Source organism: Pinus tabuliformis, chromosome 2_1 (genome assembly GCF_031772625.1).
Source record: "Pinus tabuliformis cultivar Carrire ecotype Pingquan chromosome 2_1, CPIR1, whole genome shotgun sequence".
In the NCBI taxonomy this organism is placed as follows: domain Eukaryota; kingdom Viridiplantae; phylum Streptophyta; class Pinopsida; order Pinales; family Pinaceae; genus Pinus; species Pinus tabuliformis.
The window spans coordinates 24,915,524-24,931,671 of record NC_142299.1 but is presented as its reverse complement, the minus strand read 5'-3'; the positions used below and the strand labels follow the sequence as shown (position 1 = coordinate 24,931,671).

The 16,148-nt window shown below is 48.0% G+C and overlaps 2 pseudogenes; both read left to right on the top strand.

Moving 5' to 3' along the window:
• The first annotated feature begins 359 nt into the window (after positions 1-359).
• On the top strand, positions 360-478 carry LOC149198567 (5S ribosomal RNA; annotated as a pseudogene).
• Positions 479-1,216: 738 nt separating this feature from the next.
• LOC149198566 (5S ribosomal RNA) lies at positions 1,217-1,335 on the top strand (annotated as a pseudogene).
• The last annotated feature ends 14,813 nt before the right edge of the window (positions 1,336-16,148 follow it).

The window sequence follows — 16,148 nt, the reverse complement described above, 5'->3', positions numbered from 1 at the left end:
GGGAGAGTGGGTAAGAGGTTTGTTGAATCGTATCTGCTTTTTGTGGGAATCCGAATTTGGGGAGAGCCGCGGATCGCGCACGGAAAGGCAGCGCGAGCTCCACGCAGCGCCGTCGGTGGTCGCGGAACTTACGCCTTTTTCTCCCCTCCCTCTCTACTTCCCTTCCCTTCCCCCCTTCGTTCTTCCCCTGGTCCGCCGGCTGCCCGCGGGGCGGGGCAGGGCGCGCCGCCAAGTCGGGGAAGAGGGCGAGCTCCCGCGCCGCGGCGAATGGCGTCGGACAGAGGGCCATGGGTGGGCGCCATGCCCTGCGCGTGGCTCGACGGTCTCCCTTGAAGAGGGGGAGGGGGTAAGATCTTTGCGGGTGCGATCGTACCAACATTAATGCACTGGATCCCATCAGAACTGCGCAGTTAAGCGCGCTTGGGCTAGAGTAGTACTGGGATGGGTGACCTCCCGGGAAGTACTAGTGTTGCACCCTCCCCCCTTTTTGTGCGGCGTGGCTGAGCCAGTGGAAGGGATCCTCGCGGGTGCGATCGCGCCGGCGCCAGTGCGGAACTCCGCGGTCAGGCGCGCTTGACGGTTTTATTAGGTCGCGTCGCGTGTTCGTCTCGTTTTGCAGCGCGGGGCTGCCTATATATTGATGCGCAATGGAATCCCGCGAATGAGGAGGTCGCCCGAGCGTTAAGGGGGGAGGGGGAGCGCCACTGAGGGAAACAGAGGACTGCTCCGAGGGAAACTCGGGAACGGGGCACGGATTCATCACCCTAGTCGGAAGTCGCGAGCGGGATCGGAGCGCATTTGCGGCAGTGGGTGATGAATCTAGGACCGTTCGCGTCACTGTAGCGAAGATGACGCGGGGGAGAGTGGGTAAGAGGTTTGTTGAATCGTATCTGCTTTTTGTGGGAATCCGAATTTTGGGAGAGCCGCGGATCGCGCACGGAAAGGCAGCGCGAGCTCCACGCAGCGCCGTCGGTGGTCGCGGAACTTACGCCTTTTTCTCCCCTCCGTCTCTCCTTCCCTTCCCTTCCCCCCTTCGTTCTTCCCCTGGTCCGCCGGCTGCCCGCGGGGCGGGGCGGGGCGCGCCGCCAAGTCGGGGAAGAGGGCGAGCTCTCGCGCCGCGGCGAACGACGTCGGACGGAGGGCCATGGGTGGGCGCCATGCCCTGCGCGTGGCTCGACTGTCTCCCTTGAAGAGGGGGAGGGGGCGAGATCTTTGCGGGTGCGATCGTACCAACGTTAATGCACCGGATCCCATCAGAACTCCGCAGTTAAGCGCGCTTGGGTTAGAGTAGAACAGGGATGGGTGACCTCCCGGGAAGTCCTAGTGTTGCACCCTCCCCCCTTTTTGTGCGGCGCGGCAGAGCCAGTGGTAGGGATCCTCGCGGGTGCGATCGCGCCGGCGCCAGTGCGGAACCCCGCGGTCAGGCGCGCTTGACGGTTTTATTGGGTCGCGTCGCGTGTTCGTCTCGTTTTGCGGCGCGGGGCTGCCTATATATTGATGCCAATGGAATCCCGCGAATGAGGAGTGTTGGAGAGGTAAATCCCCTCTACGGATAGAGGCGATCCCTACTAGCCCAGAATGGGTCTAGCAACAATCAATCAATGCTACTGTGCAAGTTCCTAATTGCAAATAAAAGAGAGGTAATGAACACCTACTTGGATTCCAACGCTATTGTTTGATGAAGAGATGTCGCTCTCGCTCCTTCGCTCTGGCCGGTCACGATCCTCCACGATCTCCGTGAATAGATACCTGCACACACGAAGAGAAATACACAAGCGTGAAATCTAATAAAAGCAATTATACATCAGTCAGAAAGGATGTAATTCACATTAACCATTACAAAGACGAATGAGAATGGAACCATAACAGTAGTCATCTATTATTAATCAATAACAGAGAAAGGTACAACGAAAGTTCTGACACTGAGTCCTTCTCTAGAGGTTCCAGCCAGCAAGTCTCTTAAGCATTCACCCCTGAAGGTAGATTCTCCCAAGACAAAGCTCTTTCTCACACAAGCAATACTCACAACCTTCCTTAAGCTTCCTCTAGCAAATCCACACTTGTCACACCAACTACCTACTAGCAGCAACACCCTAAGCACTATGAATTCCACACTATCCAAACTAGCTGCTCATGGTAATGGTAGAGGTTTAAATAGGAGAAGGAGTCTCCATGAATGGTGGGAGGATGAGCTTATCTTCAAGGAAGGTGGTTTCAAATGACGAACATACATGCCATAGAAGGGAGGGCGATACCCACAAAGCCAACAACCAAGTCTAGAGTCATCTGGAAGGCTGGCTGTTGGAACAAATTCGCCCAAACTGGATCAGCGCGGGTATATAACTGAACTGTAGCGCTGACAGCGCATCTTAATAACGGAGCAGGCTGTGTCAGCGCGCCTTAATACTTTCATAGGATGCGCTGGCTCATGAAATTCGACCAATGCGGAAAACCCGTGTGCTTCCGCGCTGGCAGCGCATCAGTTACACTATCAACCGCTAGTCAGCGCAATTATTTTAATAACAGTCGCGCTGATGAAATAAACCTTGGCAAAGTGGGTCATTTGGCCAGTTTAGAGAGCATGAGCATGGTGCATTTGATTTCATGACACAGTAGGGAGACTGACAGGGAGACAGTGATAAATTACTGCGTAACAGATGCCCCCTAAAGCATGAAGCCCGAGAGAGTGGGAACGGTGAAATGCTTTACAAAACTGCTGAACTGGAACGCCACCAGGAAGGACCTGCACGAATGTACAACTGATATCTCGATTACATATAGTCTAGGCATGGGCGCAGCCATCCAAAAGACATACGAAGAATGTCTGTGGTATGGACGCAGCCACCCAGCTGAAGAGACCATGATGATAAGAAGGTATGGTCGCAGCCATCCCAAAGACTCAGGTATGGGCGCAGCCATCCATCAATGAGTCATGTAATAATAATCCACAAAATCGCAGCCTGGTTCGTAAGAGACAAAACCAGGGTCTCGCGCTCCGTCCCAACCCGAACAAAGTACAAGTCCAAGCATGTGAATACATGAGCTGAAGTCGAACATGCATGAACATCGTCTGATTACCAGCCAATAATGAAAACCCTTAACAGACGCGAGAGGTACCACCAATAATGACAATGGTCCTCAAGGTACTTATAGGTACAATCCGCGGCGTGTGAATCAAAGAGCTGGTGTCGAACACCTGCAGAATCATCCGAGCGGAGGCCAATGATGAAAACCTCACGTCGAACACGAAGAACCTGCCATTGAGGCATGCAGGCTCTAAGGCACCTGAAGGGAGTCTCTAGGTCACTTTCCTAGATAATGAGCTTAAGTCGACAGGAAGTAACCTTGATCGAAGGTGGGCCATGATGTTTCCCACATCATCGACATGAGACAGAGAAGGATAAAATATTTTGTGCGAGTCATCAGAGGGAGGTGGTAAGCTTGCAGAGGCCAACTTCTCTTGAACATATTGGCGGCACGACAACGGATTTGGCAGTATCTGACATCAAATGAGCAGAGGTCATGGTGACAAGGCAATGAGCAGATGAGAGGCCAAAATAGGATAACCCAAACCCACGGAGGCTAGTGTAAAACAAGATGAGAAATCCCCACCCAGACACGAATGCAAACGAGTGCCATGTTCAAGAGTGACATACTGCCGACACGACCATTATTACAGTTTCATTCTCCCCACCATTTCTGGCAGGTACCCCGATTATTTTTGGAGGACAAGCTTGACGGGGATAGCATATGCTTGGAAAGGCGTCATTTCGACGATGTCCGATGTCATTGAGTTTTAACGAGCCTGAAAAAGGAAGAACTCGGTGTCTTTTCTTGTTTAGAGAGTCTGAAAAGACAGCGGAAAAGAAAACTCTAGAGGGGTCCTTTTTCGTAAAGTTGTGCCTCTCGAGCCCGAAAAAGTATAAAACAATGCTCGAAAGAACCGCCCGACCAGTATGATCGAGGAGTACCTTTCGTGAATAGTGACTTCGACCCGAAAAAGTAAAAAAGCGGTCGAAAGTACGTCGCTTTGGGGCCAATAACGAGTGCGAAACGACAAACACTTGGCGATCTTTTGAAGTTAAACGGTCGAAAAAAGAGCTTTAAAAGCGACCGCCTCTCGTTCCATTTAACGAGTCGAGAGGGAACCCGACCGTCTTTTCTTACTTTACGTCGGAAAAGAGCGTGAAGACGACGTTTTTTTTGGGACCAAGTGTTCATAGAATTGCTGTGACCACGCCGGTTACTAGAACCTGCACAAGAACACCACTCGCGTAAACCTGTTCGACATGTTTAAAAACATAGTAAAACATGCATAAAAGCATAATATAGCGACATTAGTGCTAAATCCATGGTAAAAACATGACAAAAACCCACATTTATAAAAAACCATAGTCAATTACAAATTTTTTACTATAAATAGGGGGGTAAAAGTCATTTTTTACCATTGTTACCATTTTGAGTTGTGAAAAACATTGTGGAGCTGCGAGGTTGACGGAGCGATTTCCATCCCGTGCGGACACCGTTCATCCGACAGCTTGTTCCAGGTAGGTTCTCCTCCCCCTGCGCTTTAATTTGAGTCTTTCTGAGAGCAATTCCACGGTGGGAAGTGGCCCTTTGGGCAAATTTTTTGAGCGTTGATGCGCTCTCGGTCAGCGCAGATATCCTCATCGGGTCCGCGCCGATCGATTTATTTTACACACACCACCACCCGGGTCAGCGCGTAAAACACGTGTGCTTCCGCGCTGACCCAGGAAGAAAAACACTGGGGCGCCATTATCAGCGCGACTGTTTTAAAAACAGCCGCGTTGACGCCGTGAAATTTGATTTTTAAAAAATTGAACGTGCAAACTTCAACGGTTAGGGTCTTAATATTTTTCTATGGTCTTGCAGGACATAATGGCCTTTGTTTGGCAAGAGAAAGCTCACGATGATGAGGACATAGCCGCTTATGGCATTGCAGAATGCTGAAATACAATGCGGGCATGCGGGTTCTTAAAATTCTTCCTCACTCCGCGCCTGAGGGCGCACCCTGATCTTCTCGAGCTCTTAATCAGAGCTTGGAACCCAGTCGACGGAAAATTCACAATCCGTGGCCGGGACATTGAGTTTGACTCCACGGATATCTATTTTTTGACTGGATTGTCACGTCGGGGCCAGATGCCCATCCTGGAGGGGCAACGGCCCAGCGGTGAGACCCTTGACCAGCTCATGGCTCGAGTGTGCCCACGGGCTGTTAAAACACGGAGTGGGAAGGTTGGTATTCCGACGGTGGACGACATCGTTCTTCGCACCATACTCTTCATGGTGACACGGGCAGCGGGCTCTTTGGCCAATCATGAGGCCTCAAAGACCCATCTACTACTGGCTCTTGAGTGCTTACAGCCCACCGTTTTTAACTGGGTAGCAGCAGTGACGACCAGCATGAAGAGGCAACTGAGCAACTGTTGACGCGGAGAGTCGAAGCAGTTTGCTTATGGGTCGCTCTTACTTCCGCTCATGCTGGAGCGGGTGCCGGCCCTACAGCTACAGGACATGGTCGTGGATCCACCCAGAGGTCCCCGGGAGACGAGGGCCAGTCGATGGGGCTGTGTCATGCCGCGCGGAGGTGGCGGCCGCCCAGTGGCTTGGGGAGTGTATTTTCGAGAGTGGCTGGATCGGCAGGTCATTTTCGTAGAGGACTGGCCATATGCCGGTATGGACTTCCGCGACGATCTCGACATGCCACTGCCCACGGGAGAGCATTGGGACATGGAGGTATGACACTTGATTTTTATCTTTTGTAATGTTTTTTTAATTTTTCATGTACATGTCTTGATGAATGCTATGATGTGCAAATGTGGGACCCGCGAGACCCCTTGGTCTAGCCCCAGAGGCACGGAGAGAGGGATAGGGCGCTGGGGCCCTAGTCTTGGCTCCTCCAGGAGTCAACACACCGGAGATTGTGCTACAAAACCTTGAGGGTTTGCTGGCGGGAGTGCCAGATTACCAGGGGATCGAGGAGGTCCCCATAACATCTCAGATCCACACAGTGGGGGTGGAACCCAGGATGCACCGCCTTTTGAGGCGGGTGGCACGGGCAGTCATGTGCTACAGAGAGCACAACCCAGCACAATAGACATCTAGGTTTTATTTCCACTGATGTTTTTTGAGAGACACGTGTCTCAGATGTACTGAGAACATCGGCTTTACTTCAGACATATACACTTATTTTTGAGCGCCTTAGTGCGCCACACGATATATATATACCGATTTTGGATGGATCTTTTACATATGATGATGTTTTATATGCTATGCAAATGTCTAACACAAATGTGATCTTAATTGTATTAGTTGCACAACACGCGATCCACATATTTTCATTTTTTATGCAAGCTTAAAAACACACATGCAAACACACATGCAAACTATGCTTGAAAAATAATTTATACATGCTTATTCTATGGTCTTATTATGCTTTCTATGTCTTCTTGTATGATGTTTATCTATTACGCAAATGTCTATCCAACACATGGTTTGCCAATGCATCAGTTAACGTATTTAATCGTCTCAGAATGTGTTGATATGTGATGTAATCAAAATTCCTTTCTAACAATCTCACACGTAAATACAACCTTAGAATGCGTTGGTCTCTGACGGAATATCGCCCGTTGAGTTGATGGACGACAAGTTGAGAGTCCATGTTCACCACCAATGCACGAATGCCGAGATCAACTGCTTCGGCAAGTAATTCAATTACAACACTGTATTCCGCAACATTGTTGGTGGTACGACCCAAGCACACACCTTGAAGATCTAGCAACTCGCCGTGAGGATCGTAGATCGCCCACGCCGCAGAAGACAAATTGCAAGTGCTACGGCAGGCGCCATCAGCGAAACCAACATAGGGTGTACTAGACATCTGCACAAGAGGCAGAAAACACAATAAGAGGCAAACACGCCTTCACACCAAAGCAAAACAAGAAATCATGCACACATAACACACTTGCTAAAAACACACGTATGTACAAACTAGGTGCACGAAATCATGCATAGTATTTCTTCAAATAGAGCTCGTTGTGGGGCTTGTCAAGAGGATTTCCTTCGTAGTCGATCAGCTCATATGCCCCTTTTTGCAAAACTCTCTTTACGATATAGGGGCCTAGCCACATGGATTCGAGTTTACCTGCCCCCAGCTTATCCTTAGCTTGATCATAGAGCAGTACTAGATCTCCCTCAACAAAGGAGCGAGGTTGAATAGTATTATCGAAGTGAGCCTTAACCCTCTTCTTCTGTGCTTCAATAGCTAGAGAGGCTAAGCGACGAGCCTCGTCTAGCCGTTCTAGATAAAGAAGCCGTTCTTCCACCGGAGTGGTTTTAGGAAGCAACTCGACAGCTAACTTTAACAAAGGAATCTCACACTCAACAGGAAGGGTGGCCTCCAGTCCATAAACAAGCTGAAAAGGAGTGAAACTGGTGGCGTCCTTCACAGAGGTCCGATAGGCCCACAAGGCGGGGAACAACATCAGATGCCAGTTAGACTTGTGCGTATTCACGATACGTTGGAGCATTGTGATCAAAACTTTGTTCACAGCTTCAACTTGGCCGTTGGATTGAGGGTAATACGGCGTCGAGCTATCTTGACGCAAGCCTAGCTGAGTCGTTAGTTCCGTCATCATGTGATTACAGAAATGTTTTCCGTGATCCGTGACGATAGCCTGGGGGACTCCGAACCGAGTAATGACATGATTAAACAAAAACTGCGCCGCTGTGTAACCGTCTTCGTTCAATGTAGGCATCTCTTCAGCCCATTTGGTGAAATAATCCAACGCAACGATGATATACCCATGCCCCCCAGCCGAACGAGGGTTACAGGACGTATAATCGATGCCCCATTTGGCAAATGGACCTACGGTAACAACAGGGTGCAGTGGTGCAGGAGGTGCACGCATTTTCCGTTGGTAGACCTGACATTCATGACATGCACGGACGGCAAGGATGCAATCCTTGAAGATAGAAGGCCAGAAATAACCAGCACAGAGGATTTTCTGGGCGGTGGCATATCCGGACATGTGGCTGCCACAAGCACCGGAGTGGCAGTCATTCAACACCCGCTCAGCCTCCTTGAGAGTCAAACATCGACGGAGAACAGAATCAACGCCGAGGCGGTACAGGGTATCGCCAATAATGCGATAGGGTTGAGATTGGTGACGAATCCTCTGTCGAGCGTCTTTCAATACATTAGGACGGAAGGAAGACGTCTGCAAATATACTATGATGTCCCCATACCAAGGGTCGAGGGTGCTGATTAGAAACAACGTTTCATCCGGGATATGCTCTTCCGAACGAGATGGTGCAGAAGGGGATGGTAAAGAACAGAGCAATTCTGCAAAGACCAGAGATTTCTTAGACGTGGCAGCAGTAAATTCCAAGTCAAACTCTTGTAGGATGACAATCCATTTCGAGTACTTGCCCCCCAGCAGCTGACGCGACAAGATGTAGGTCATTGGGTTGCAGTCGGAAATCACGGTTGTAGTGCGCAATAGGATATAGTGCCGGAATCGTTGGACGGCGCAGACAGCTGCCAATGCCAACTTCTCGACATAAGCGTAGCGAGTTTCCGTAACCAAGAGATTGCGACTAAGGTAATAGATAACGTGTTCGTTGCCATCATCATCATCCTGCACCAGAACCATGCCGATGGTGGTGTCAGCGGCAGCTAGATAGAGAGTATAATCACGGTGATAGTTCAGAGGTCTTAATAGTGGAGCCGAGACAAGGAGGTCCTTGAGTCGCTCGAAAGACTCCTGGGCGATGGCATCCCAACGAAAGGGTGTGTCTCGCTTTAATAACCGTGTGAATCCCTTAGCCACCTCGGCATAATTCGGAATGAATCGTCTGAGGAAATTTGCTTTGCCCTGCAAGCTCTGTAATTGCTGTAAATAGGCAGGGGGAGGAAGATTCAAGATGGCCTCAAATTTGAGGGGATCCAGACGGATGCCTTCTCGGGAGACGATGAACCCGAGCAGTCGGCCTGATTCTACGCAGAAGACACACTTATGAGGATTAAGCCTAATGCGGTAGTGTCGACAGCGGAGAAAAATCTCGCGAAGATGAGAGGGATGATCCTGACGCTTAGCTGAATGAGCTGGGAGGTCATCCAGATAAGGTTGTACAATGTGACGAATGTCATGAAAGGCATAAGACATTGCACGCTGAAATGTAGCGCTGGCATTCTTTAGACCGAAAGGAGGCTTCTTATAAGCGAAGGTGCCCCAAGGACAAATAAAAGCCGTCTTATGCTGGTCTGTGAGTGCAATGTTGATCTGGTTATAGCCAGAGAAGCCGTCCATAAACGAGTAAATTTCACTTCCTGCGCACTCATCAATAAGCTGATCGATGAAGGGCGTAGGGAAGTTATCCTTCGGACAGGCACGATTGATATCACGGTAGTCAACACAGACCCGGATAGTGCCTTGCTTTTTATTCACAGGGTCTTCCCTTCCAAAGAGATGGGCAAGCGTTGGAGGATACCGTAAGGACGGGACTCTCTTCCATCGAAAGCTTCTAACGTCGTAGGAGACTGACTCAAAGTAGGGGAACCAATCGCCTTCCAGAAAGCAATGGACATGATGCAGGTTGAGGCACCTTCATCAATAACAGTACGATGAATCGTTCTGCTATTGATGATGACCTGTATAAGGAAAGCGACTTGGTGAGGCAGTCTCTGTGTAAAACCCTCGAGATCGAAAGAAATCAAATCTGAATCTGCCAGGTCGATGCCACCAATAGCTGATAGCAAGGACTTCCTCTGGGAGGGGCAGCTCTGGAGGACTTCTAGAGCGGACATAGCAGACGGAGCCTGAGCTAAGTCCTCAACAATGCTATAGTGCTGGTGTTACACAGTAATTTGTCACCATTGGTCACTGTCCCTATCGCCCCGTTTCCATACATTGGAGGACGCATTCCGGGACCTGTGAGCAGTGACATAACCCAAAAACACTTGCATTATGTTCCCCTAAGTATGTACTTCATGTTCCCTGAAGACACCTTCTGCAAATTATCCCTGAAAAGTGCTCTTTTTCCATTGGCGCAGGTCCACAGTATCTTACCCGCGCCAATAACTGAGATCCTCAAAAGAGGGCGCGACCACTGGCGCTCTGTCACAGAACAACACCCGCGCCAACCTAGTTTAGTAATGATTTTTGCCAAAAGCATGCCCATATGATTTATTCCCTTCAGATCACGAAGCCTAAAGGGGAAAAATCCAGTGGATAGAGGTCGAGAGTCATCATCTATCCTTGACAACTATCCACAGTAGCTTTTCCGAGATAATGCCAATCCACAATGGGTGTCCTGGTTCATCGAATCTTTCCACCTTCTCCATCTATAAATATTTGTCCTCATGCATTGGACAAGCTAGTGCTAGTTGTTGAGTTCTTGAGTTCTTGGAGGAATGCTAGTTATGATTATCATGAGTGATAATGAAGCATAGAGAGGTTATGCTGCCGGAGAGGAGATACATTGCAAGACACATATAGTTGCTCGCCCAGCCAGAGGAGAGGTTCAACGTCAGAACCTTGGTTGTAACTTTTCCTGTCTATTATTAATTAATGAGCGACTGCTATTATAGTTCCAATCTCATTGTCTATTATAGTGATGTGTGATTTATTTCCTTTCTGACTGAAATATAGTTGTGCCTTGGTGGATTTTATGCTGGTATCTGTTTCTTCCTTTGCATGTGCAGGTGTCCGTTTATAATCTGCTGGAGCGAGGGAGCGGGAATATCAACTTTGCTTCGACTACAGCGTTGGATTCCAGGTTGGTCTTCTTAATTCACCTTTGATGCATAACTAGGAACTTGCGTGGCAGCGTGGTTTGATTGTGGCTAGTTCTGTTTTAGACTAGTGGGATCGCCTCTGTCCGCAGAGGGGATTTACCTAACCAACAGCTGGGCAGCACGAGCATTAGGGTTGTAAGATGACTTCCTGAGTACACCTTTTGGAGGGGGTCGGGGGATCGTCTCAGTGCTGGGCCTTTCGATGTGGAGAGGACCAGAACTAGACGGAGGAGCGCTGGAGGGAACCTCCGGCTCTTTCCCGGCACGAGATGGATAGTCTTTCGCTCGAGTTGAAACATGGATGGGAATCGTTCCGGCCATGAACACTTGAGAACCGAACGAGGAAGAGGGTTGAGACGGGTCTGCCACCATTTGAGTCTGCTGGGAAGGGAAAGGCTCTTTGAGCACGACAGGAGTCCCAGGAGCACCTTTCAATAACCGACTAACTTCGGACTGCCTTAGGCAGTCCTTAGTGTAGTGATCCTCATCACAGATGAGACAAGGATACTTAGGTTTTTGTTTAGCTCCTTCCTCGGGTGGAGGCTTAGGGGAATCCTGCTTGGGCTGTCCAGATTTGTCTTTAGCTTTCCCTTTCTTTTTCCCTTTTGAGGATTTATTCGCTGCGGTGGACTGAACGGCGTTTACCTTGGAGGTACTTCCAGGATTAGACTGGCCCTGAGGAGCATTTCCATTAGAAGCGTTCTGTTTTTGCTTCCCAGGGTTCACGACCGATTTCTTCGATGACGAATTAACAGAGCCAATGACTCCATCAACAGATGGTCTGGGCGGAGCCTTGGGCTGTCCAGGCCTTGGGGCGTCTGGCAAATAATCATATAGAGTACCCGACTGAGAGTATACTAAGTCTAGGTACTAAGCTCGCGCGATCGCTTGCTCTTCAGTTACACAAGCTCCCATGGCTATGTCTCGTGCAATCGCAGGGACAAAGGAAGTTGTGAACCAATCGGTCAGGAGTTGATCAGGAATCCAAATTTTGATCAAGCGACGACGCCTTCTCCACTCATGTATATGATCAGATATATGGGTCGCTGTGTCCTGTTTGAGAGACGTGAGGAGATGTGTCCTTGTCTCGTACCGAATGGGTAACTGAAAATGAGTTAAGAACGCCATAGCCAACGAGTTGAAATCTTGGAACGTGCCGCGATTCAGCTCAATGTACCACTTAGCGGCTGAGCCGGTGAGAGTTCTTTGAAAGAGGCGGAGCCAGATAGAATCATCAAGCCATGAGTTCGATGAACACCAGAGGTGATAGGTCATAACATGGGCTTGAGGATTGTTACACAGTAATTTGTCACCATTGGTCACCATCCCTGTTACCCTTGTTTCCATACATTGGAGGACGCATTTCGGGACCTGTGAGCAGTGACATAGTCTAAAAACACTTGCATTATGTTCCCCTGAGTATGTACTTCATGTTCCCTGAAGACACCTTCTGCAAATTATCCCTGGAAAGTGCCCTTTTTCAATTGGCGCGGGTCCACAGTGTCTTATCCGCGCCAATCACTGAGATCCTCAAAAGGGGGTGCGACCATTGGCGCTCTGTCTTAGAACAACACTCGCGCCAACCAAGTTTGGTAATGATTTTTGACAAACGCGCACCCATATGTTTTTTCCCTTCAGATCACGAAGTATTTTGAGGATAAAATCCATCTGATAGAGGTCGAGAGTCATCATCTATCCTTGACATCTATCCACAATGGCTTTTCGGAGATAATGTCAATCCACAATGGGTGTCCTGGTGCATTGTATCTTCCTCCCTTCTCCATCTATAAAAGTTTGTCCTCATGCATTAGACAAGCTGGTTTTTGAGTAATGCTAGTTGTGATTATGCTTGTCCTGAGTGATAGTAAGAGTCTTGAAGCATAGGGAGGTTATGCTGTCGGAATCCTGAGAGAGAGAAGGTCTATTGCAAGACATACATAGCTGCTCGCCCAGCCAGAGGATAGGTTCAACGTCAGAACCTTGGTTGTATCTTTCTCTGCTTATTATTCATTAATAAACGACTACTGTTATGGTTCTAATGTCATTGTTCATCATGATAATGTTTGGTTTATTTCCTTTCTGACTGAAATATAGTTGTATGTTAGTGGATTTTATGCTTGTTCTCGTTTTGTTCTTTGCATGTGCAGGTATCCATATGCCGGGATCGCAAGGATTGTGACCTGCCGGAGCAAGGGAACGAGAGTGTCAACTCTTCTTTCGACATTAGCGTTGGACTCCAGGTTGGTTCTCGTAATCCACTTTTAATATGCAACTAGGAACTTGCGTAGTAGCGTGATTTGATTGTTGCTAGTCCCATTTTGGGCTAGTGGGATCGCCTCTGTCCGCAGAGGGGATTTACCTCTCCAACAATTTGGCGACTTCACTGGGGAAGAGCTATTTGTTGTTTGATTCATAAACCTTGGATGGAGTCTGAAGCACGGCCAGGCAGCCTTTGAAACGCTATTGCTTTGCATTAGCGGAGTAGATCAAAGCCACTTCAGTCGATCTCCGGTTTGGTTTATGAACCGAACGGCTTGGAGTTTTGTCTTGCATGTTAGTTTTCTCTTGCCTGCTTGGATAAATGAGCTTTCTGGGTTGGCTTTGAAGTTGTTTTCTTCTCTTAGACCTGTCTGAGTATTGTTGACCAGACCCTGGACTGTTGTATTTATTTTTTGGGTCAGAAAATGCGGTTGGTGCGTTTTTTCCTCTGACAATCGCGCCAGTTGGCGCAGGTTGCACAACAGCAACTCGCGCCAATTCCTGAATAACGCAAGTTGCAGGCTGACAGTCGCGCCAGCTCTGTGAATTTTGCCAGTTTGTTAGTTGAAAGCTCCTTAAACTCAGATTTTTGTTTTTGTATATCTTTTGCAGCTTCTGGAAGTGTGTTGGACCTCTGTTTGACTGGTTGTTACCTTTATTCTTCAGTTGTTTGCTTATTTCTATCGATTTTGTATCCCAGCCCTAGAGCATCTAGTGGCTTTGCATGTCGAGCCTTCTGTGGGAAGTTTTGGTTTGATTATCCAGTCAACTTTTTGGTTGTTTTCCGCACCTGTCTAGTAGTTGTTTAAGTTTGTTATTCCGTGCTTCTGGGCAATTCACTTCTAGCTTGTTTGGATTTTTGCTTGACTTCATTTGAACTTAGATCACATGGTTCATTGAAGGTCTGTGTGCTTTTCTTTGTTTTGAAAGTTCATTTTGGTATTTCAGATTTGGTTCTCCTTGCATTGAGTGAATTTTGCTTGTTTATGCTTGTTAATATCTCATCTCATATTTTTCACTTGCTTCCGTGGACTTGGGTACTCCTATTTGACCTCTCATCTGCTCATTGCCTTGTCATCATGACCTCTGATACATTGATGTCAAATACTGCCAATTCCACTGACGTGCCGCCGATATGTTCAAGAGAAGTTGACCTCTGCAAAGAAACAACCTCCCTCTGATAGCTCGCACAATCTTGATTCACAACATTATCTCTCTGTCTCGTGTCGATGATGTGGGAAACATTATGGCCCACCTTCGATCAAGGTCACTTCCTGTCGACTTCAGCTCATTATCCAGGAAGCTGATCTAGAGACTCCCTGCCGGTGCCTTGGAGCCTGCATGCCTCAATGGCAGGTTCTTCATGTTCGACGTGAGGTTTTCATCATTGGCCTCCGAGCGAATGATTCTACGGGTGTTCGACTTCAGATCACTAATTCACACGCCGTAGATTGTACCTATATTACCTTGAGGGCCATTGTCATTATTGGTGGTACCTCTCGTGTCTGTTAACGGTTTTCAATATTGACTGGTAATCAGACGATGTTCATGCATGTTCGACTTCAGCTCATATATTCACATGCTTGAACTTGTACTTCTGTTCGGGTCGAGATGGAGCGCAAGACCCTGGATTGTGTCTGTTGTAATCCAGGCGTGATTCTTGATACATGACTCATTCACTGGATGCCTGCGACCATACATGAGTCAATTCATTGATCCTAACCAGATGGCTGCGTCCATACTATGGATCTAGATTATCATGTACTCTCTTATGGATGGCTGCGACCATACCAAGTACATCATGTATTTGAGCTATCAATTGTATCTCTCAATGCAGATTCTTGGCGGCAGCTATAGGTGTTCTTGTAAAGCATTTCACCCCTCTCTCTCTCTCTCGGGCCTCATGCTTTAGGGGGCATCTGTTACACAGTAATTTGTCACCATTGGTCACCGTCCCTGTTACCCCTGTTTCCATACATTGGAGGATGCATTCCGGGACCTGTGAGCAGTGACATAGTCTAAAAACACTTGCATTATGTTCCCATGAGTATGTACTTCATGTTCCCTGAAGACACCTTCTGCAAATTATCCCTGGAAAGTGCCCTTTTTCAATTGGAGCGGGTCCACAGTGTCTTATCTGCGCCAATCACTGAGATCCTCAAAAGGGGGTGCGACCATTGGCGCTCTGTCTTAGAACAACACTCGTGCCAACCAAGTTTGGTAATGATTTTTGACAAACGCGCACCCATATGTTTTTTCCCTTCAGATCACGAAGTCTTTTGAGGATAAAATCCATCTGATAGAGGTCGAGAGTCATCATCTATCCTTGACATCTATCCACAATGGCTTTTCGGAGATAATGTCAATCCACAATGGGTGTCCTGGTGCATTGTATCTTCCTCCCTTCTCCATCTATAAAAGTTTGTCCTCATGCATTAGACAAGCTAGTTTTTGAGTAATGCTAGTTGTGATTATGCTTGTCCTGAGTGATAGTAAGAGCCTTGAAGCATAGGGAGGTTATGCTGCCGGAATCCTGAGAGAGAGAAGGTCTATTGCAAGACATACATAGCTGCTCGCCCAGCCAAAGGATAGGTTCAACGTCAGAACCTTGGTTGTATCTTTCTCTGCTTATTATTCATTAATAAATGACTACTTTTATGGTTCCAATCTCATTGTTCATCATGATAATGTTTGGTTTATTTCCTTTCTGACTGAAATATAGTTGTATGTTAGTGGATTTTATGCTTGTTCTCGTTTCGTTCTTTGCATGTGCAGGTATCCATATGCGGGGATCGCAAGGATTGTGACCTGCCGGAGCAAGAGAACGGGAGTGTCAACTCTTCTTTTGACATTAGCGTTGGACTCCAGGTTGGTTCTCGTAATGCACTTTTAATATGCAACTAGGAACTTGCGTAGTAGCGTGATTTGATTGTTGCTAGTCCCATTTTGGGCTAGTGGGACCGGCTCTGTCCGCAGAGGGGATTTACCTCTCCAACAAGGATCTTCATCAGCTTTGCCATCAAATTTTGGACAATCACTGGGTATTTTAGTTGGAACTGGTGGCCAATAC